Source organism: Leucoraja erinacea, chromosome 11 (assembly GCF_028641065.1).
Source record: "Leucoraja erinacea ecotype New England chromosome 11, Leri_hhj_1, whole genome shotgun sequence".
NCBI classification, from domain to species: Eukaryota; Metazoa; Chordata; class Chondrichthyes; order Rajiformes; family Rajidae; genus Leucoraja; species Leucoraja erinaceus.
In genome coordinates this window covers 10,999,830-11,021,582 of record NC_073387.1, presented here as the reverse complement: position 1 = coordinate 11,021,582, position 21,753 = coordinate 10,999,830, and the positions used below count along the sequence as shown (strand labels likewise).

Below are 21,753 nucleotides of genomic sequence, written 5' to 3'. Positions count from 1 at the left end.
CGAGTTTTATTGCCATATACTCAAACATAGAAAATAGGTGCAGGAATAGGCCATTCTGCCCTTCGAGCCAGCACTGCCATTCAATATGATCATGGCTGTTGATCTAAAATCAGTACCTCTTTCCTGTTTTTTCCCCCATATCTCTTGATTTCGCTAGCCCCAAGAACTAAATGTAACTCTTTCTTGAAAACATCCAGTAAATTGGCCTCCACTGCCTTCTGTGGCAGAGAATTCCACAGATTCACAACTCTCTAGGTGAAGAAAGTTTGTCGTCATCTCAGTCCTAACTGGTCTACCCCTTATTCTTAAACTGTGACCGCTGGTTCTGAACTCCCCCAACATCGAGAACATTTTTCCTGAAAAGTGAAAATCTAGCAGGCAAGCAGGATGCTTTCTCCAACCACCCCTATTTGAAGTCCACTATCTTCCACCGCTTCTACCCAGTGCTTGGTACCTACTTCCAGCAGCCACTGGTTGTCCTCCAGGATGCACCGAGCCACAGCCTGGTCTATGCCAGTCACCAGGGCAAATTTGGCGCAGTCTCTCACGACAGCAGCGCAATGCTTCCGACACGTCCGACGGCCTGGGACCCGTGCACTGAGGCTGCTCCATGGCCAGAGCTGCGGCGAGCGACTCGCCAGCCCCGTAAACACTCGCCAGCCCCGGCTCCCCGTCCGCATCTGCCCCCGCCGCTACTTCTGCTTCCATCCCTCCCTCAGCCCCAGCTCTCCAACACCCGCGGCCCATGCATTTGATATTAATTTTGAAATTCTCGTTGATAATGTTAATAAAAATTCAAAAAAATCACTTTTAAACCAATTTAAATGGAGTAAAACATCACTATCAATTAAATTATGTCAGGAAAACACAACACACCTTTTTAGTGAAGATCAGCAACCTGATTCTAATGAGTGGGGTAGACCAAATTTGCCTGCCAGGATTGAGGTAAAGTTGAGGAATCAAATACAAAGTGTATCCTGTCTCTCAGCTCCACGCATTACTAAATATCTTTGAACTCTACGGTGAAGCAAGAGGTCAGATGCACCCACATCCAACCTCCAGCAGGTTCCTGCTTAGCCAAGGTAGTGTGAAGTCTGCTGACAGGCATATTGTGGCCAGCCGAGGTCTCTATGGAAACCCCAGTCAGCCTCAGCACATTCAGGTTCATTATTTACAGTGTGGTGCTCCAGTTATGTTTGGTGACCAATTGCTTGCCTTCACAAATATTGGTTGTTAGAGAACTTGATTGCAGCTAACCCCAATGAATTGAATTTATATGTTGGAGGTAGAAACTTCACTGCACAGAACAATTTTGGTATGGGATTGAATATGTCTACTCACAAATCATATTTCTGACTTTTTTTCTGCCCGTGAAGTGGAGAAATGCCCACACAGACCAGTAGCATCTGAAGTGCATGAAGAAACTTTTAACGGTTCAGTGCACTAATGTGCAGTCAAGTCAACCATGTTGAGTTAATTGTCATATGCGCAAGTATGGTGATGCACGGGTACAGTGAAAATCTTGCTTACAGCAGTATCACAGGCAAATAGTCTCAGACCAACACACAACAAAGTGTTCATAAATGATATAAGAAAGAATAGTGCTATAACATAATTAGGAAACAATAACAAGCCCATGGTAGTTCAAGTGTAAGTCTGTAGTATTCCATTGTTGAGGGAGAATTAGGGTTGTGCTGGATGCTTCAAGAAGTTGATAGTTGTAGGAAAATTGCTGTCTCTGAACCTGGTGATGTGGGACTTCGGCTTCTGTACCTGTGTCCACTGGTAGCAATGAGTTGAGGGGAAATGGCTTAAAAATTGGAGATCCTTGATGATGGTTGTCGCCTCTTTGAGACAGATCCTTATGGAGATGCATTGTGCGCATGATGGGCCAGACTCAGTACACCAGCCTGTAAACATTGGAATTGCCTTGCCAGGTCATGATGCAACCAGTCAGGATACTTTCTACAGTACACCTCTAAAGGTATGTTGGGAGTATTCAGAGACACACTGAATCTCCGTAAACCTTCAAGAAAGTGGAGGCACTGGCACGACTTAGTCATTATTACAAAATGAACATAAATGAACATCATTACAAAATAAACATTATTACAAAATTACAAAAATGGCAAATCCTGACATATGATACAGAGCCAGTCGATTTCTTTGCAAGCTGAAATATTTCTAAATTATAAAAAATAAACATAGACATGCAATTATTTTCTTGAAAAATTCTGGCTTAGTATTCCCCTTGAATTTCTGCAGTGGCATTTACTTCTCTCAAGATTCACATTCAGAGTTTATTATCATATGTGCCAGGGTGTAATGAGATTCCTTGTTTGCATGAAGCTCACAGGGCACACATGATACATTGGGTACATGATAATGGCAGATGCAATAATAAAACAGTGACAAATGCAGAACAATAGAATGGTGCAAAGAATGTTGTGTAAGAGAGGGTTCTCCGGGGCATCTAAAAGAAAGTGCCTACATGCTCTTTTTCTTAAAAAGCTTGTTTTTTATTGAGCTCCAACATTACACCTTACAGAATAGCAAGGAACAATGGATGTTTTGATGGAGAGAAGGAGTGGGTGACGTTTTGAAACGAGAATCTTTCTCAGATGTCTGAAGGCCCTCGACCTGAAACGTCACCCATTCCTTCTAATCAGAGATGCTTCCTGAGTAACCCGAGTTACTCCAGCATGTTGTGTCTGGTTGATTCACTTTCTTTGCTACAGTCATAATAGGACTTGAACTGAGTTTCTATCAGAATTAAAGTTAGTTGCACTTTCCTTGACCGGCATATATAAGTCGCTCTTCCAGGGAGATGCTAAATGCATTTCGTTGTCTCTGTACTGTACACTGACAATGACAATTAAAATTGAATCTGAATCTGAATCTGAATCTGATATCAAGTCCAGAAATTAAGTAGAAGTGCTTGTTGAAAAGATTTATTCAATAAGGATGATAATAATATCTCTGTGTGGAATGTTGTTGTTCTGTAGGAATCAACCGCTCTCTCTGACCTTTTCCATAACATATGGCTCTCATTCATTCAGTCTTGCCATACACAGTAATCTGGTTCCAAATCCTATATAAATTGCAACAATGGCATTATATATTTACTTATGAGAAATGGCTGTTATCGTGCATGGTTATAAGTTGGCAGATTTTGTAACAATAAAAATAAATCGAACATTCTTTGGAAATATTCAAATGCATTTAAAAGAAGCAAGGGGGTAGCTTTGAACTTAGCAGTGCTCACCTGAGGGGAGAATGTCTTTGCTGGTGTGCAACACCTATTCTAGTTGGTTACAGAACAGGTAGGATTGGAGAGGGAGCACTTTCAGACAAAGATGAATGGCAATATCCTGCTGAATAGCCCCTCCTTGTGGTTCCCGCTCTTGGTAGCATTAGTGAAATAATGCTGTTTTGATCTGCGTCATTGCTTGCTTATTATAAAGGAGGAAATAGCTGCTTAAACACGACTTGATGAATATAATATTCTTCAGGGATGCACAGAATCATTTTAGATGATGCATTAAGGAATGAGGGCTGTGAAGTCCCATTTCAAACTTTATTTCATAATATTTATGTAACACTCTATAGCATTGTGATGTGCCCATCCATATGTTTTGCTAGTGATACACACTGCAGGGATGATTGCTATTCTGTTCTTTTCACTGCAAAAACGGATTAGTCGTAAGATCCTTTCATTTGCAACTTTTCAATGATGATGACTGGTAATGACAATAGAAGGAGTTATTGAACCCAATACAGCCTCATTAACATCAATAGAAATGCATTCATTAACACAGGATACTCACTGGGAGGAGTTATTGAGTGTGACAGTGTGAGAGAGTTACATTAGCATCATTATAAACACAGTCACCCACACAGTATGTTGACTGGGAGCAGTTACTGAGCCTGAAACTGATGGAGCTGAATTAACATCAGGGGGCAGAGGACTAGAAATGCAATTGCACAATGTTTCCCTTTAGCCGACATTGCAAATGGACATTCTACAGAGTGAAATGTTTACCACTTCTGGGCCACATTTTGTCACTCTGGAAATTTGACAAGATATTCCCCAGAGTGATTCCTCCTTGTGATTTCTGCATCGTCGTGCACAGGATGATGTTGTTCCTCAAACAATTATTGTTTTGGAGCATTTTGGGGAACGTTAGGCCACGCAGTCCTGGGAGCAACCACTTCTGAGCACTCTAGGGCTACCTTGTTTTACTGCAGTGCTAGATAGGATCACATGTAAGGTAAGTCCTTTACTTAACTTTGATCGGTGACTTCTGCATGCCAACCAACTAGCTCCACTGAACCCTCAGACTGGATCACTCAATTCAATGTGAAAAACTACAATGCTTTGGGTTACATGCTCCTTTACAATTTGCAGAGTGCGGTTTGCAACTGAAATGTTTGTTGTTATGCTCCGGTGCATTGACTACTGCCCATTGATAATTATGGAAACAAATGGGATTAACTCAGGTTGGCACGGACGAGTTGTGCGAATGGTTCAATTTCCATCTAGCTCCCTGAAAGTGTCAAGACAAGGTAAAAAGAGTGGTAGAGAAGGTGTAGGTCCGCTTGCCTTCATCGGTCGGGGCATTGAGATTAAAAGTCAACAAGTCATGTTGTCATTTATTAGGCCTTTGGGCCACATTTGAAGTATTGTGTGCAGTTCTAGTCGCCCCATTTCAGAAGAAATATGGAGTCTTTAGACAGGGTGCAGAAGAGATGTACCAGAATGTAGGTAGAGGGTATTAGCTATAAGGAGAGATTGGATAAACTTGGTTTGTTTACTCTGGAGCATCAGAGGTTGAGGGCAGATCTGTGGAAGTCTATAAAATGATGAGAGGTAAAAATTTGGTAGACAGTCAGAACCTTTTTCCCCAGAGTGGAAATGTTAAAGACGAGAGGGCACAGTTTGAAATTCAGTGGGGAAAATTTAAAGGAGATGTATGGGGCAAGTTATTTTACACAAAAAACAGAAGCCAGGAATGCACTGTCAGGGTGAACGCAGGTGCGATTTGGGAATTTAAGAAGCTTTTAGACAAGGGCATGGATATGCTAGGATTACATGCAGGCAGAGGAGATTAATTTAAATTGACATCATGTTCGGCAGAGACATTGTGCCAAGTGGCCTGTTCCAGACTGTACTGCTCTATGTTCGATGAATGGGGTGGGGGTGTGGTGTGTTTGCTTCCCACCCCAGTTCCCGTATGCCCCTCCTCGTGATTCTGAGATTTGCCTGTAAATCAGTGGGACAGGCAGCATCAAAGATCCTATAGCAAACAAGATTGTCCACTCAACGAAAAAGACGTAGTACGGTCATGGGCAGATTCATGGATAATTTAAGGCCCCATTTCCGTAACCGGCTTCCGTCTCTGCACCAAAGATCCCATAGGATACTAGTGCTGAGACGGAAGCCGGTTACGGAAACATCCTCATAAAAATAAAAATTATTTGGTAAAGATCTTCTCCTCATTTTCAGAATTTTAATTTATTAACACAAACTGTTCCCCCACCACGTTGATTACATTGTGAGTCGGGTCAGGTCGGGTCCGGTCCGGTTACGGAAATGGATGAAAAAAGGGCCACGTTCCATTCCTTTGCATACTACATGTCAGCCTCATTGCATTTAGCAGAAGTGGTCTTTCTTATATCTTATCTATAGAATCTTTGGGCAGCATATCTGAAGAGACCTTCTCGCCAGAGATGCTGCCCGTCCCGCTGAGTTACTCCAGCATTTTGTGTCTATCTTTGGTTTAAACCAGCATCTGCAGTTACCTTCCTTACAGTTACCTTGCAGTTACCATTTATGCCTTAGTTTGTTTTAACTGTTCTAAGTCTCCCTACCAAAAATGTCAAATGCATCTACATGCCTTTTTAAAATTATTGATCAAAACTTTTTTTTACTAACATGATACGAATTTACACAAAATTAGGTAATATATCCAAGCACGGCCCAAGATTGTGATATTGTATAGCTTCCAATCATGTGGCATTCAATGCAAAATCAATTTGTCTAAAAGTGTCTTTATTTTGAGCAGTGTTAACTACCACTTGTCAGGTCTCTGACACCATTGTAGACACAAAATGCTGGAGTAACTCAACAGGACAGGCAGCATCTCTGGATAGAAGGAATGAGTGACGTTTCAGGTCGAGACCCATCTTCTGACTGAAGAAAAGGTCTCGACTCGAAACATCTCCCATTCCTTCTATACTGAGATGCTGCCTGTCCCGCTGAGTTACTTCAGCATTTTGTGTCTATCTTTGATATAAACCAACATCTGCAGTTCCTTTCTACACACTCCAACACCATTACATAGCAAGAAAATCAGAACAAAGCTAATCCTGCTCAAACCACCGGATCAACCTACTTTCAATGACTGAAGGTGTTGGCACAATTTCTCTTGCTTATTCACTGCACAGTTTTGTTTTGTCAGGGATACAAAATGTTGATCACTTCAAAGCTCTGCAGTCCTCCAATATCTAGTTGTAAATGGGGCTGGGTAATTCGGTAACTAATAGACAATAGACAATAGACATTAGGTGCAGGAGCAGGCCATTTGGTCCTCCGAGCCAGCACTGCCATTCAATGTGATCATGGCTGATCATCCCCAATCAGTACCCCGTTCCTGCCTTCTCCCCATATCCCCTGACTCCACTATTTTTAAGAGCCCTATCTAGCTCAATCTTGTAAGCATCCAGAGAACCTGCCTCCACCGCCCTGAGGCAGAGAATTCCACAGACTCACCACTCTCTGTGAGAAAAAGTGTTTCCTCGTGTCCGTTCTAAATGGCTTACTCCTTATTCTTAAACTGTGGCCCCTGGTTCTGGACTCCCACAACATCAGGAACATGTTCCTGCCTCTGGTGTGTCCAAGCCCTTAACAATCTTATAAGTTTCAATGAGATATCCTCTCATCCTCCTAAACTCCAGAGTGTACAAGCCCAGCTGCTCCATTCTCTCAGCATATGACAGTCCCGCCATTCCGGGAATTAACCTTGTAAACCTACGCTGCACTCCCTCAATAACAAGAATGGCCTTCCTCAAATCAGGGGACCAAAACTGCACACAATACTCCAGGTGTGGCCTCACTAGGGCTCTGTACAACTGCAGAAGGACCTCTTTGCTCCTATATTCGATTCCTCTTGTTATAAAGGCCAACATGCCATTCCGTCTTCTTCACTGCCTGCTGTACCTGCATGCATACTTTCATAGACTGATGTACATTTATAATTGACTCCAGCATCTTCCCCACCACCGAAACAGGGCCAATTACATTCAATAGGCACCGACTGGTGCATATTGAATCATTCATTGCTTGGAGTTCTACCTTGCACAATGGTTGCGCTTATTATAGGTCAGTCATCCCAGCCTTAGTACATAGACGCAGGTGTTTCTGATGACAGTGTCCTTGGCCAACAATCTTTAGCAGCTTCATCAATAGCCTATATGCATCAAAAGGTCAGAGAGGGGTCTTAATTGATGATATACAATGTTCAGTCCCATTTTTAACTGCTCAGCAAATGAGTTAGTTCACATCTGCACTCAGCAAAATCTAGTCAACATTCAATTATAGATTGATAAATGCAACTAAGAGTGTTGCTGCAACAAGTGCCAGGCAAAGGTCATCCATAACAAGAGAAATTCGGACCAACTTCCTATTATTACCATTGCCAGGCTCCCACTATCATTCAGTGGAGTGTGGCAGAGAGAGTTGCTATACCCAACCAGAATCTTAATTGGGTCAGTTACAACGATATTGTGGCTTCAAGAGCAGGTCGGTAACTGGTATCCTTCAGCAAATAACTTGGCTTTGACTCCCTGAAACCTTTTGCAAGATCCACAAGACATTCGGCCGGGAATCCGATGAAATATCCCCGACTGGCATGAAAGTGCACAACTCCAATAAAACGCAAGGAACTCCACTGTTCAACCATCCAATGCCACATTTCCTTCACCAATATTGCACCATTGCTGCATAAAGTCACAGCCACAACTAGTTTTCTTGCAAATCCCCCGCAAACCTGCTCTCTGCAGCATCTAGAAGGACAGAGCATCAGATGCCTGTCTAACTGCAGGCCCCATCAAGTCATGCACAAACCAGCAGAGGAAATGTACCACTGGTCCTTTACTTTTCTGTAGAACATTATGGAAGTCTCAATGGAACTAAGTTCCTTCACCAGCCACAGAGTAGCAGTTCAACATCACTTACTCAGGGACAAGTGGGAGTGGGTAAGAAACAATGTTCAGGTCCTCTCCATATTTCCATACCAGTTCTGCATCACTGGTACAACTGTGTGTTGTACCATTCGGTTTTTATGTTGACTGGCCAATGCTCTCTTTCCCCTGTGATGCAACAGAGGTAGGAACTGAGATAAGAAAGCAAATGAACATGTCCGTGCCAATTGCAATTCTTTCAGATTATTTCCCCCCCCCCCCCCCCTGCCATCCTGATCATCCCCATCAGTACCCCGTTCCTGCCTTCTCCCCATATCCCCTGACTCCACTATTTTTAAGAGTCCCTATCTAGCTCAATCTTGAAAGCATCCAGAGAATTGGCCTCCACCGCCCTCTGAGGCAGAGAATACTTTGTGTCCTGATAGTGCCATCGCAGATAGATAAGATGGTGAAGGAGACTACTACTGATATGCTGGCTTTCATTCGCCAGTAAAATGAATACAGAAGTTGGGATATAATATTACTGTTGTACAACTTGTTGGTGAGGCTGCCTTAGGAGTATTGTGTTCAGTTTTGGTTAACCTGTTATAGGAAAGATGCTAGTAAGCTGAAGAGTATGCAGAGACAATATTACCAAGGCTCGAGGGCCTCAGCTACAGGGAGAAATTGGGTGGGCTATGACATAATTCCTTGCAGCACAGGAGGCTGAGGATGGATCTCATAGAGATTTATAAATCATGAGGGGTATACGGAGCTTTCAGAAAGTATTCAAACCCCTTTACTTGTTCCACATTTTGTTACGTTGCAGCCTTATTTTAAAATGGATTAAAAAAAAAATTTAAATCATCAATCTACACACAAAACCCCAGAATGAAGAACTGAAACAGGTGTTTAGCAAATTTTGCAAAGTAATTAAAAAGAAATAACTGAAATATCACATTTACATAAGTATTCAGACCCTTTGCTATGAAATTCAAAATTGAGCTTCGGTTCATTCTGTTTCCATTGATTATCCTTGATTATCCTTGAGATGTTTCTACAACTTAATTGGAGTCCACCAGTGGTAAATTAAATTGATTGGACATGAACAGGAAAGGCACACACCTGTCTATATAAGATCCCACAGTTGATCCCTCAGTGCATGAGAGCAAAAACCAAGCTATGAAGACGAAGGAATTGTCCGTAGACCTCCGAGACAGGATTGGGTCGAGACACAGATCTGGGGAAGGGTATAAAACAATTTTTGCAGCTTTGCAGGTCCCGAAGAGCACAGTGGCCTCTGTCATTCTTAAATGGAAGAGCTTTGGAACCACCAGGACTTCATAGAGCTGGCCGCCCGGCCAAACTGAGCAATCGGGGGAGAAGGACCTTGGTCAGGGTGGTGACCAAGAACACGATGGTCACTCTGACAGAGCTCCAGAGTTCCTCTGGAGATGGGAGAATCTTCCAGAAGGACAACTATATCTGCAGCACTCCACCAATCAGGCCTTTATGGTAGAGTGACCAGACGGAAGCTACACCTCAGTAAAAGGCACATGACAGCCCACTTGGAGTTTGCCAAAAGGCACCTAAAGGACTCACAGACCATGAGAAACAAGATTCTCTGGTCTGATGAAACCACGATTGAACTCTTTGGCCTGAATGCCAAACATCACGGCTGGAGGAAATCAGGCACCGCTCATCACCTGACCAATACCATACCTACGGTGAAGCATGGTAGTGGCAGCATCATGCTGTGGGGATGTTTTTCAATGACAGAAACTGGGAGACCAGTTAGGATTGAGGGAAAGATAAACGGAGCAAAGTACAGAGATACTTGATGAAAACCTGCCCCAGAGCTTTCTGGACCTCAGACTGGGGCAGAGGATCGCCTTCCAACAGGACAATGACCCTAAGCACACAGCCAAGACAACGCAGGAATGGCTTTATGACAAGTCTGTGAGTGCCCTTGAGTGGCCCAGCCAGAGCCCAGACTTGAACCCGATTGAACATCTCTGGAGGGACTTGAAAATAGCTGTGCATCGATACTCCCCACCCAAGCTGCAGAGCTGTAGAGGATCTGTAGCGAAGAGTGGGAGATATTACCCAAATACAGGTGTGCCAAGCTTGTGGCGTCACACCCAAGAAGACTTGAAGCTGTAATCGCTACCAAAGGTGCCTCCACAAAGTACTGAGAAAGGGTCTGAATACTTATGTAAATGTGGTATTTCAGTTATTTCTTTTTAATTACTTTGCAAAAAAATTTAAAAAACCTGCTTTTGCTTTTTTTTATTATAGTGTATTGTGTGTAGATTGATGATTAAAAAAAAAATTTAATCCATTTTTGAATAAGGCTGTAATGTAATAAAATGTGGAAAAAGTGAAGGTGTCTGAATAATTTCTGACTGCACAGTAAATAAGGCTAATGCACAGAGTCTTTTTCCCAGGGTAGGGGCATCAAAAACCAGACGGCATTGGTCTAGGGTGAGAGCGGAAGATTTTAACAGGAACCTGAGGGGAAACTTTGTCTCTCAGAGGTTGATTAAAAAAAAATGGAATGAGCTGTCAGAGAAAATAGTTGATGCGGGTGCAATAACAAGGCAATTGAAGAGGTACATGCACAGGAAAGGATTAGAGGGTTATGTGCCATACCTAGGCAAATGAGACTATCTTGCATGGGCTTTCGTGATTGCTGTGGATGAAGTGGGTTGAAGGGGCCGTTTTCTTTGCTGTATGATTCTATGACTATAAAATATGCAGCTTTCCTTTAAGAACAAAAGTCCATCAGGACCTCCATCTGCATAACTGTTACAAATTGAATGTATTTCCACTTTACCTGAGAGCTTCCTTTTGGAGAGAAGAATGCAATGGTCAATTATGACATGCTTCCATCTCATTTATTAATCTGTCAGGCACAAAATTGACTGTCAAAGGGGAGGTAAAGGAAAGGACCATTTCAAAATGAAGTGAAGGCTTTTTAAGGATTGTTCATTCCTTGCTGTCACTGGATTTATAGTGCGTAATGAATGACATGTCAGCATTAATGGACAAGAATAAATGACTATGCTAATTCTGAAAATTGTTTTAGCTTAACTCTGTGTTTACCACATAATGCTATGCAATGGATAAAAGCCATTAGTCCTATCACTTGCTAAGCTGTATACTCACTCCAAATTCATCATTTTCTCATAACTAAAAGCCAGTTAAATTATTTTCTTCAAAGTGGGGAGGGTGGGGGGGGGGGGGGGTTGTTAAATTTTCCATTGGCTTTTGCCAAAGTTATTCAAGGTTGTAGTCTGCAAGAATTGGGCTTTGCCTCTGTTAGCCCCTCTCCCTGCTCAAGAGCCTGCATGCATACGTGCATACATCTAAGGAAAGAATGTCAACTTTCACAGCACCTTTAATGACCTCAGCTTATCCCAATGCGCTTTGCAGCCAATCTAATATAATGAACCTCAGGGAGCCAAGTTGCAGGCTGGAATCTAATCAAGGGATTCAAATGATTCTTTTGCACAAAGATGGATGGCTTGTGTTAGGCAGTAATATTATCGAGGAAGATCTATGAAAGATATCTGGAAGTGAGTAACCGGCTTGAATTTATTTGTGGGATTCACATCACAGGTGTAAAATGTGAGTGGTTTATAACTGTCAGAGAGAGAAGCTAAACCAAGCCAATATTCAAAGGTAGACACAGAATGCAGGAGTTATGCCCCTTGTCCCACTTAGGAAACCTGAACGAAAACCTCTGGAGACTTTGCGCCCCACCCAAGGTTTCCGTGCGGTTCCCGGAGGTTTTTGTCAGTCTCCCTACCTGCTTCCACTACCTGCAACCTCCGGGAAGTGCACGGAAACCTTGGGTGGGGCGCAAAGTCTCCAGAGGTTTCCGTTCAGGTTTCCTAAGTGGGACAGGGGCATCAACTCAGCGGGACTGGCAGCATCTCTGGAGAGAAGGAATGGGTGACGTTTCGGGTGGAGACCCTTCTTCAGACTTGCCAATATTCCTGCTGCTCACTATGGATTCTTTTAATCATATTGTGATTTGAATATCCACCAGAACTGTGTTCTGTACCCCTTGACTCTTTTGTCACTGGAAGCATTTCTCTCTGCATTCAGACTACCACTTAGATGGGTTCAATAACCCATGGTTTTAAGTCTAAACCTGCAGGCATTTAGAAGAGAATCAAGATAAATAATCTCCCACCAGCCAATGTGAAGGCTATTATACAGCTCTGTACTGTCAGCTTTAAGCACATCACAGGTAAATCCTTTTAAAAGCTGAAGGCTAAATGATCTTAATCCAGTGTAAAAAAATGCTGCAGTGATTATTCACTAAGAAACCCACTCAGACATGAGTCATAGAATCATATTGATTGGAAACAGGACCTTCGGCCCACCGAGTCCATGCCGTCAAATTAATCCTTTTATTCTCCCCATATGTTCATCATATTTCTCTAGATTAAGGAAAAATACAAGTGCAAGGTGTGGTGATGGCAGCACTTTCTTTGAAATGTCATTAGCAGAATGCAAGGAAAATGTACACGGGTAGGAAATGTTCAATTTACAGTTTCCAACTGGGTAGGTTGTTTTGCACTGAGATAAGGAGAAGTTTCTTTACTTGGAGGGCTCTGGTGAACGTTTGGAGTTCTCCACTCTGGAGGACACTGGAAACTCAGTCTTTGTGTTCATTCAAAACCACGATCGATAGATTTCTGATAATCAGAGGTTATGAGGGTTGTGCTGGAAAATGGCTCTGATTTTAATGAACAGCCATAGAGTAATGGATGTTCCTGTTTTTTTATGCTCTTAAGATTATATTTAGCTGATAAGCCACATTGCTGGAAGTCAAACAGCCCTCCATCTTCGTGATTAAGAAGGAACTGCAGATGCTGGAAGAAGGCTTTTGGCCCGAAACCTTGCCTATCTCCTTCGCTCCATAGATGCTGCTGCACCCGCTGAATTTCTCTAGCACTTTTGTCTACCTCCATCTCAGTGATACAGCTAACCGGAGCTGTGGCTTCACAGTGCCAGAGTCCCAGGTTCAATCCTGATCTTGGATTCTCTCTGTGCATGATGTGTGTGTTCTCCCTCTGACCACACTGGTTTCATCCCAAAGCTCTGCTGATTGGAAGGTGAATTGGCAACTGTAGATTGTTCCTGGAGTATATGTGGTGTATAGGTGAATGGTAAAATATGGAGGGAATTGATGAGCCTGAGGGGAGCACAAAGAAGGGGATTAGTATAGAATCAGTGCAAATGAATGGTCCATGGTTGAGCAGACTTAGTGGGCTGATGGATCTTTTTATGGACTCTATTCCTCCATGACTACATGAAACTCTGTTAATTAAAATAAATTGGTGCCAAATCACGTGCTGCAAATATGCAACTTTCGGGAATGTCAAAGCAGATATTATCTTTGTTTACTTCTTCAATGGTTCAGCTGGTACACTTTCCAGTTGTATCTATCACTAAAAATTGAGCTGTTGAGTCAGATGGCTCAAGAGCCACTCCAAAATTCTTACACTCTTCAGGGTGAACCTGCATTATGAACCTAGAGAGTGCTTCCCATTGTGTTAGTCATTTAGCCTTAACATACCAGGGGGGTAATAAATATCCCATGAAACGCTTCAGACAATGGAACTCTCCTAAATCCTCACCAACATGTCCCCTGCAAGCAGCAAGTCTATGAACTGATGAACTAGCCATTCCACCCAGTTCCTATTTGTGCGACCTTGCTGTGCTCAAACTGGGATATCTTTGCCAAACTTATAATGGTATATTGACTTTGATAAAGTGCTTTATAAAGTAAACCAGCATAACATATGACACTTCCCTGGATTTGCTTACAACCAGCTTTGATTGGAGGATTGATCTGAAAATGTGACAAGAATGCAAGAACAAAAGAGAACTTCACAGGAAAGAAAACCATTTTTTCACTTGACTTAGTGACATCTGAGCAGCATCCTCAGTTTCTTAGTTTAGAAGGCCCTTTGTGCCAATAGCAAAAACAGATGACACATGCGAATAACGTTAATAAATGAATCCTGCAGCGGTGACTAACAAATGCTTCACATTCTCTCTCTTAGCTGCTGGCGACAATTTTGATGTTTTTCAAACAGATAAGGAGGGGCTTTCACATCTGTTCTGTGGTTTCTGTATTTAGTTCTCCCTCTTGATAGAAACTAATAATAGGCAATGGTGTGGGAAAGAACTACACAAGCTGGTTTAAATCGAAGATAGACACAAATGCTGGAGTAACTCAGCGGGACAAACGGCATCTCTGGAGAGAAGGAATGGGTGACGTTTCGAGTCGAGACCCTTCTTCAGACAGATGGTCATTAGCCAATGGTGATTTATTCTAAATATCTCGGGCAGAAGCAGAACTTCTGGCTGTTTTGTCTTGGGGCACGTGCTCTGCATCTTTTGAGAAAGGCTTAGTTTGCAGCGCTCCTTCTTCCTCCCACCTCCATTTTAGCTGGATGCGTAACTCTTTAATCAGGCATCCAGTAGATCCAGCTTTTGTAGATGGCCATGTGCTGGATTGACGGACATGTTAATACCTCAATGCATCAGATGAGGATAGAAGTGTCTTGAACGAGCAGTGTTACTATTACAATTATAACATCAAATGATATGAAAAACTGTAAGGTTTTAATGATAAAAAATAAAAATGCTCTTACTCAAAGTGTGGCTACATCTTTGTGGGCAATTAGTGACATTGTAAGGGGGCAATTAGTGACATTGCTGAATAGACAGTTTCTGGCAGAACTGCTGTAGATGATAATACTGGCACTTAAGGATATTGTTAGTATCTGGAATTAATCATATAAGATGTTCCTCTCCAGGCAATTCTCTGGTGGGGGGAGAAACTTGTTTTTTGATGAGGAACAAAATTGGTATTTGTTTCCGAGAGGCATTCATCAAATTCTGTAAGTAATTTTCTAGGGCTCTTGTTAAACTAGATTTAAATTAACCCTGTGAACCTTGGTAAACTGCTCTATTTGTACTGCTCCACACTTCCTCCTGTAAATAACTGTAATCATGAATAAAGCTCTTAATAGTTTCAAGAACTCTGCAGCCTTTCCAGCTTTTGCTGACACTGGTCTATTGGTGGCTCTTTCTTCAACCTTTAGAGCCATGAGCTCGAAACTTACTTCTTAAACCTTACTGCCTCTCTCCATCTCCCCTTTTTCTTCCCTGTAGACATTCCTTAAAATCTACCCCTTTAAGAAATGTTTTGGTCACTGGTTCTAACATCTCGTGCTCTGTGTTGCAGTCTTGACTATTTTCAAGCCACAACCACTTTGGTAAAATGTATTCAACATGGGAGTGACGTTAACTTCTAGACTAAAATCTTGCTTAATATTTAATAGCTTGCTCTCACCCTTCCTCTTGTACTTTATCTTTAGTTTCACACTATCTCATTTGCCTACCCCTCTCAAATATATAATCCTTCTTTCTGAATGTCTTTCTCCCTCTCTGCCTTACTTTTGCAATCGTTCGCTATTCTCTTTTTCTCTCATTCTCTTTTTCTCTCATTCTCTCTCCCTCATTTATCTCCTTTACATTCTCCCTTCTCTTTCAATTTTTCAGTTCTTTCATCTCCTTGTCACACTTTTTATTATCTTGCTCTGCTTCCCTTTCTATGAATCTATGCCAGCCTCAGAGGCACACTTTCCCTCCATGTTTCTTTATGATCCCCACTCTGTCACCATCTGGCGTTCACCCTTGATGTTTCTGCATCCTTTGCCTCACTGTCCTATCTCTCCCCTCTCCTATGCATATCAATGTGCGTGAGTGTTCTCTGACACGTCCACTTTTCTGTTTTTTGTCCAGTGTCTTTCACTGCCTACACACTCTCCATTTTGCCATGAGTGTATTTGCCCTACAATGTTTGTATCTTGTCTGTCTTTCTCCTCTCTTTTTCTCAACCATTGAATACACATATATTTGGAGACATAAGAGATTGCAGTTGCTGGAATCCTGAGCAAAAAACAATCTGCTGAAGGAACTCAGCATATCAGGCAGCATCTCTGGTGGCAAATGAACAGACAACATTTTAAATCAATACCCTTCATCCAGACTGGAGGAGTAGAGTGGAGAGAGTCAATAAAATGAGCAAGGGGTGGGCAAGCAATTGTTGGATCCAGATGAGGAGGGGCTGGTTGGTAGATGGAATCAAGTGGAGGAGGGAACTCCTTCAACCAGGAGATCCAGATGGCCATTGCAGACAGAGCACAGTTCTCAGCAAAGCAGCCACCTATTTTTCACTTTGGTCTCACAGAATCCTTTTTTTCTTTATCTGTTTGTATCATATCTTTTCATGCTTCTTCTCTTTTTGTCTTTATCTTTCTTTGCAATTGTAATTGTTATTCTTTCCCTACATATTTACACCTCTTTGTCCTCTTCAGATTGACCCACCACTTACCAGCTTTCTCCACCAATCTCCTGTTATATCTCTTCTCTCTCTATCTCTCCATTTGAAACTTGACTACCTGAATAAACATGGGCCAATGTTTTGACTCACCATCCATCATTCTTAATTAACATACATACTTTGGAATGAAATAATATACAACACCTCATGAATGAATCCAGGGCTACCAGAAACAAAAGATGGACTGAAAAGAGATATTAGTAATATTGCCAAATTATAACAATCTTTAAAATTGGGAAGTTTGGGCAAGGTCCAAACTTTGGCCAAGGAATTGATAAATAGAGAAGATAAAATATGAAAGGAAAAAAATAACACAATTTGTAAATATTTTGAGAGCTATGTAAGTGTTAAGCATAGTAGAATCCCTTTCAGGGAACAGGTGGAAAATTATAAAAGGAAGAGAAAATTGTGAGGTCATTGGATGTTATTAGTTCTGGAGCAAGAGATCACACTGGATCAGGTTCAGAATAGGTTGAGCACTATTTAAAAGGAAATGCGCGGGTTCAACTCTGTGGATGGATTACCATGTTCTTGGCCACACTCGTCCTTTGGCTTCTGATCCCAGCCACACTAAACCCTCGGTTCTCAATTCCAACCATACTCCAGCCCCCAGCTGCACACATGTCCCCACTACTGGCTGTGCAGCAGCCTCCCTGCCTCCAGATCTCCGCCATGTTCCTGGACACATTCCGACCCCCCTGCACCCCACGTGGGGTTTGCACTCGGAAACGGCGCAAGCTGCAGCTGGCTCACGGGTCTTGCAACAAAGAGCACCACTGCTCAAGGGACTGAATCTCAATGTCCCCAATGTCAGAGCAAGAAAAAGGTTGGCAAAAAGGCCAGATTGCAGCACAAATATGAAGACAACGATCGGTGGCTCGTGTTTTTAAAACAGATGTTGAATAAGGTCTCAACAGTTTCAATAAACCCAGTTTATTATATCTCAACATTTCCAAGAGGCTTATGAGAAATAAAATATTAACATATTTTTGAAACAAAAATAACCTTAAAAGTTAGAAGCAAAATATAAAAGTTTTTTTTTTATACTATTAAAAGTCGAATCCAGTTTCAAAATATACATGAGGGGAGAGAGAATTAAAATCTGTGCTAAAAGTGTTCCAAAGCCTGTAAATAAAACACTAGAACTAAGATCAAATTATTTCTGGAAATAAAACACTGTGGCGAGTGGCTGAGAAAAAGATGCAGAGCATTCAACCCCCAGTGAGGTTAGATGGATTGGCCGGAAGCCAAGATATACCAAATTATGGCCCATTGAAGCAATGGGGTGTTAGACTGAATAGCTTTCTCTCATGCAATGCTTAGTTTTTGAACCTCAGTGGGTTTTTTTTCTCTTTCTCCCATTTGTTTGTCATTTTATTTTCTTGTCCAATGTTGAGGTTCTTTGGAGGAAGTGATCACAGATTCACATCAGGATGGAAGCATTCTTGATTAGCAGCCTCTCCTTTGTGCAGCTCTTGCCTGTCACAGGATTAGCAACCACAGCTGTTCAGCACTGAAATTAGTTTTCCACATTTGTTGTTTACTTTGGCTTCCTAATGCAGAGCTAGGATTGTGCAACTTTAATAGCTTAAACAGTTATCAGATCACAGTGTAGAATGCCAGCAAAGTTTTACAAAACCCTGGTGTTTCTTTTAAACAACTGGTATATTTTTTATATGAATGTTTACAAAATTAAAAATATGATAATTTCCCAGTTGGCTCATATTTTATGGCATTAGATAACAGGAGAGAAAGATCTGAGATTCCTTCACCAGCCTATTGTGGGGGCAATGAATCCAACTTAGGTGGCAACGATTCTGTATCATTCTTGTCCTGTGAATCCCCTTGTGAAGTTTTTTTTTCCTACATTGAGATATTACACAAATGCATCTGTCTTTGATAGATACCTCTCTGACTAGCTTGATAAAGGATTGAGCTCAATGGAAGCATTGATCAATCAATGGGAAATATTTGCATCTCTCATCAACAGTTCAGTTGGCTAAGTGTTCTCCTACTGCATTTTCAAAAGTTATCATTTACGCAACATTGACAGATGCCAAGACTTGTTAGAGACTCACGAACACTTGGATTTTTCTGAATGTTAACATCATTCAGATATGCAATACAACCTTGCAGGCATCCATCATTGATCTTTACACAGATTCACTTTCTGCAGACTGGTAAAGGATGCAAGCCTGGAGGCAGGCAAAAAGGAGTTCTCCAGCTTTTATCGTTGTGAATAGCTCAGAGTTGTGTCTACTGGCAGGATAATCAACAGATATTGGATTGCCTCCTTGAATTGCTTCACACCTTATGGTGCTTTAGGTAGGGAGTTCCAGGATTTAGTCCAAAATGTCACTGGTCAACTTATGTGAAAGAATGTGTCCTTGCTTTCGTGGCCAAAATTACATTTGATGTTCAAAATGCTTGAGGTGGAATTCAAAGTACAATAAAACCAAAATGACAAAAGAGAAAAGAAGCCTTCCTTCTATATCAAGAATATATCTTAGTTCATTTTTGGGAATTTCATGTTGTCAATGTGACTCATACAGTATATGCCTCACAACTCCAGTGACCAATTCTGACCTCTGCTATTATCTGTATGGAGTTTGCATGTACTCCCTGTGAGCGAACAGATTTTCCCCCCTCCCGGGTGCTCCAGTTTCCAGCTATATCCACGTACAGAGTTAGTTGATTATTGGAAATTATAGCTAGTGGAGGTGGCTTGTAGGAGATTGAGGTTGAAGTCGATAGACATGTGAGTGAAAATTGTCACAGGCAATAAGAAAGGAAAGGGACTGATGGGAATGGTTTAAAATATGACATTGACTCAATAGGCTAAATGGCCACCTTCTTAAACAAATAAACAAGAGTTTCCCTTGAAAAGATAGGGATGAATTGTGTTCTTGAACGGCAGCAGTCCACATTGTGAAGGCATTCTGTGAGTTCTGTGTGGTTGACAACTGCAGAAATGTTGACTCCACAATGATGATACAAGAATAATATATTTACAAGTCAGGCATAACTTTGCTTCTCAGTCTTTTGGCTCTGATCAGATGTAGGATTTGTTCTAATCAGTTTAATATCTGATAAGGTTTTTAAGTACAGACACCTCACCTTTTTCATGCAGGAATTAAGCTTAAAGCTTCTAAATCAAATATATGTGTAAGAAGGAACTGCAGATGCTGGTTTAAACTGAAGATAGACACAAAAAGCTGGATTAACTCAGCAGGACAGGCAGCATCTCTGGAGAGAAGGAATGGGTAATGCTTACCCGAAACGTCACCCTTTCCTTCTCTCCAGAGATGCTGCCTGTCCCGCTGAGTTACTCCAGCTTTTTGTGTCGATCTAATCAAACATATGCCAGGCACCGCACGCGACTGCACAGCCATATAGTGGCAAGTATAAATCTGAGTACGTTATTCTGAAAAGAGGAGCACGTTAATTAAACTTTGTTGTAATTAGACAAAAGTGTTATTCTAAAAATGCATAAATCAAGCACATTTTAAATGCAAGGTGCTTGTGGTATACCAACATTTAAAAGACATTTGCTCAGGTACTTGCATAGGAAAGGTTTAGAAGGATATGTGCCAAACACAGGCAGGTGGGACTGGTGCAGATGAGCATTTTGGTCGGGTTGGGCCGGAATGCCGTTTCCATGCTGTATGACTCTAATTTAGGACTTGGATGGCACTCTAATTCACCTTTCACCTTCGTTGATCTTGATGGTTGGGACTATTCAGCAGTGACGTGCTATTGAAGAAGCCTTAATGAATCATTGCGATGTATTCTGTGAACAGACCATTCTGTAGCCAAGATGGAGGGAGAAGATTCTTAAATTTAGACAGGGAGGCAATAAGTGGTCAGTTTCACCATAGGTGACCAGCTGCATCCTAAGTGCAAGTAGAAGGTTTAAGAAAAGAGATTGTCCAGGCAGTTTATACCTGCAAGAGAGCTTTGGAATTAGTCATTACTCCAGAGTCTTGAGAATTCAATTCAAATACTGCTCAATAGGGATCATTCAGGCAAGAAATGATGCAGGTGGTTCCGTCAACGTTGACTGCCAGCTGTTCATAGCTCAGACCCGTACAAATGCATTGACACATGAAATGATCTGGATACAAAATGCTGGTGTATCTGAAGTCACACTCATCCACTAGACTGGTCACAAAGACCATCAGTTCACAAATTATAGGAGTAGAATTAGGCCATTCGGCCCATCGAATCCACTCCGACATTCAATCTCTGCCTCCAAATCCTATTTTCCTGCCTTCTCCTCATAAGCCTTGACCCTTTCTATTCAATAATTTGTCCATCTCTGCCTTAAAAATACGCACTGACTTGGCCTACACAGCCCTCTGTGGCAATGAGTTCCACAAATTCACCACCCTCTGACTAAAGTGGAGTATGGAATGCCGAGGAGAGGGACTGGAAGCTCTTCACATGCTGACAAACCCAATATAGAGTAGTGTACAATAGTGACTGATGCAGTGCAAGTGTAAATAGTTTATAAAACATAGCACATAACTTAGCATATATCATTGATTTCTATTTATTGTATTATTTAAACTGTTATTCTACAGTGTAATAAAAAGGAATTGCAGATGCTGGTTTATACCAAAGATAAACACTAAATTCTGGAGTAATTTGGTGGGACGGCAGCAGCATTTCTGGAGAAAATGAATAGATTATGTTTTGGGTTGGGATCTTTCTTCAGTGATTGTATTGGTGTGGGGGGGTGGGGTGGGGGGGGGGGGGGGGGGGTACTGTAAGTGAGAAAAAAAAAAACAGGACAAATCAGGGCCGGCAATAGATGACCTCTTGCAAGGAGGTTCCCTGGTAGGCCGATTGCTGGCTAGAGACGGTGTCATCCCAAGAGGGGCACTTTGTTGCGAACTTTGTAACTGGTTTAATGGTCTTTTAGAGGAGGCAGGAGGTGAGAAGGAGAGAGATGTTTGTCGAAGTAACCTCATATTCCCCCTGGGTAGTTTACAACCAGTGGTGTGAACATTGAATTCTTGAAACTTAGGTAACTTTTAAAATAACTCCCTCTCCCTCCCCCTTCCTCCACTAATAGTTCCACAGTTTGCAACGATGTATTGCAACAATGAATTAGGATCTCAATGTCTCAAGCCAAC

General features: G+C 41.8%; 1 protein-coding gene and 1 pseudogene across 2 annotated transcripts in view; both read left to right on the top strand.

Moving 5' to 3' along the window:
- LOC129701451 (slit homolog 3 protein-like) overlaps positions 1–21,753 on the top strand; it is a 561,975-nt gene that overhangs the window by 229,742 nt on the left and 310,480 nt on the right. Inside the window, exon 1 of one of the 2 annotated variants that reach the window (XM_055642635.1) lies at positions 3,565–4,271. The exons of the other annotated variant lie outside the window; for it this stretch is intronic. The gene's annotated coding sequence lies outside the window, so the exon portion shown is untranslated. Of the gene's footprint in view, positions 1–3,564; positions 4,272–21,753 lie in introns of those variants that run through there. 2 annotated transcript variants of the gene reach the window in all.
- Positions 19,642–19,737, top strand: LOC129701913 (U2 spliceosomal RNA; annotated as a pseudogene).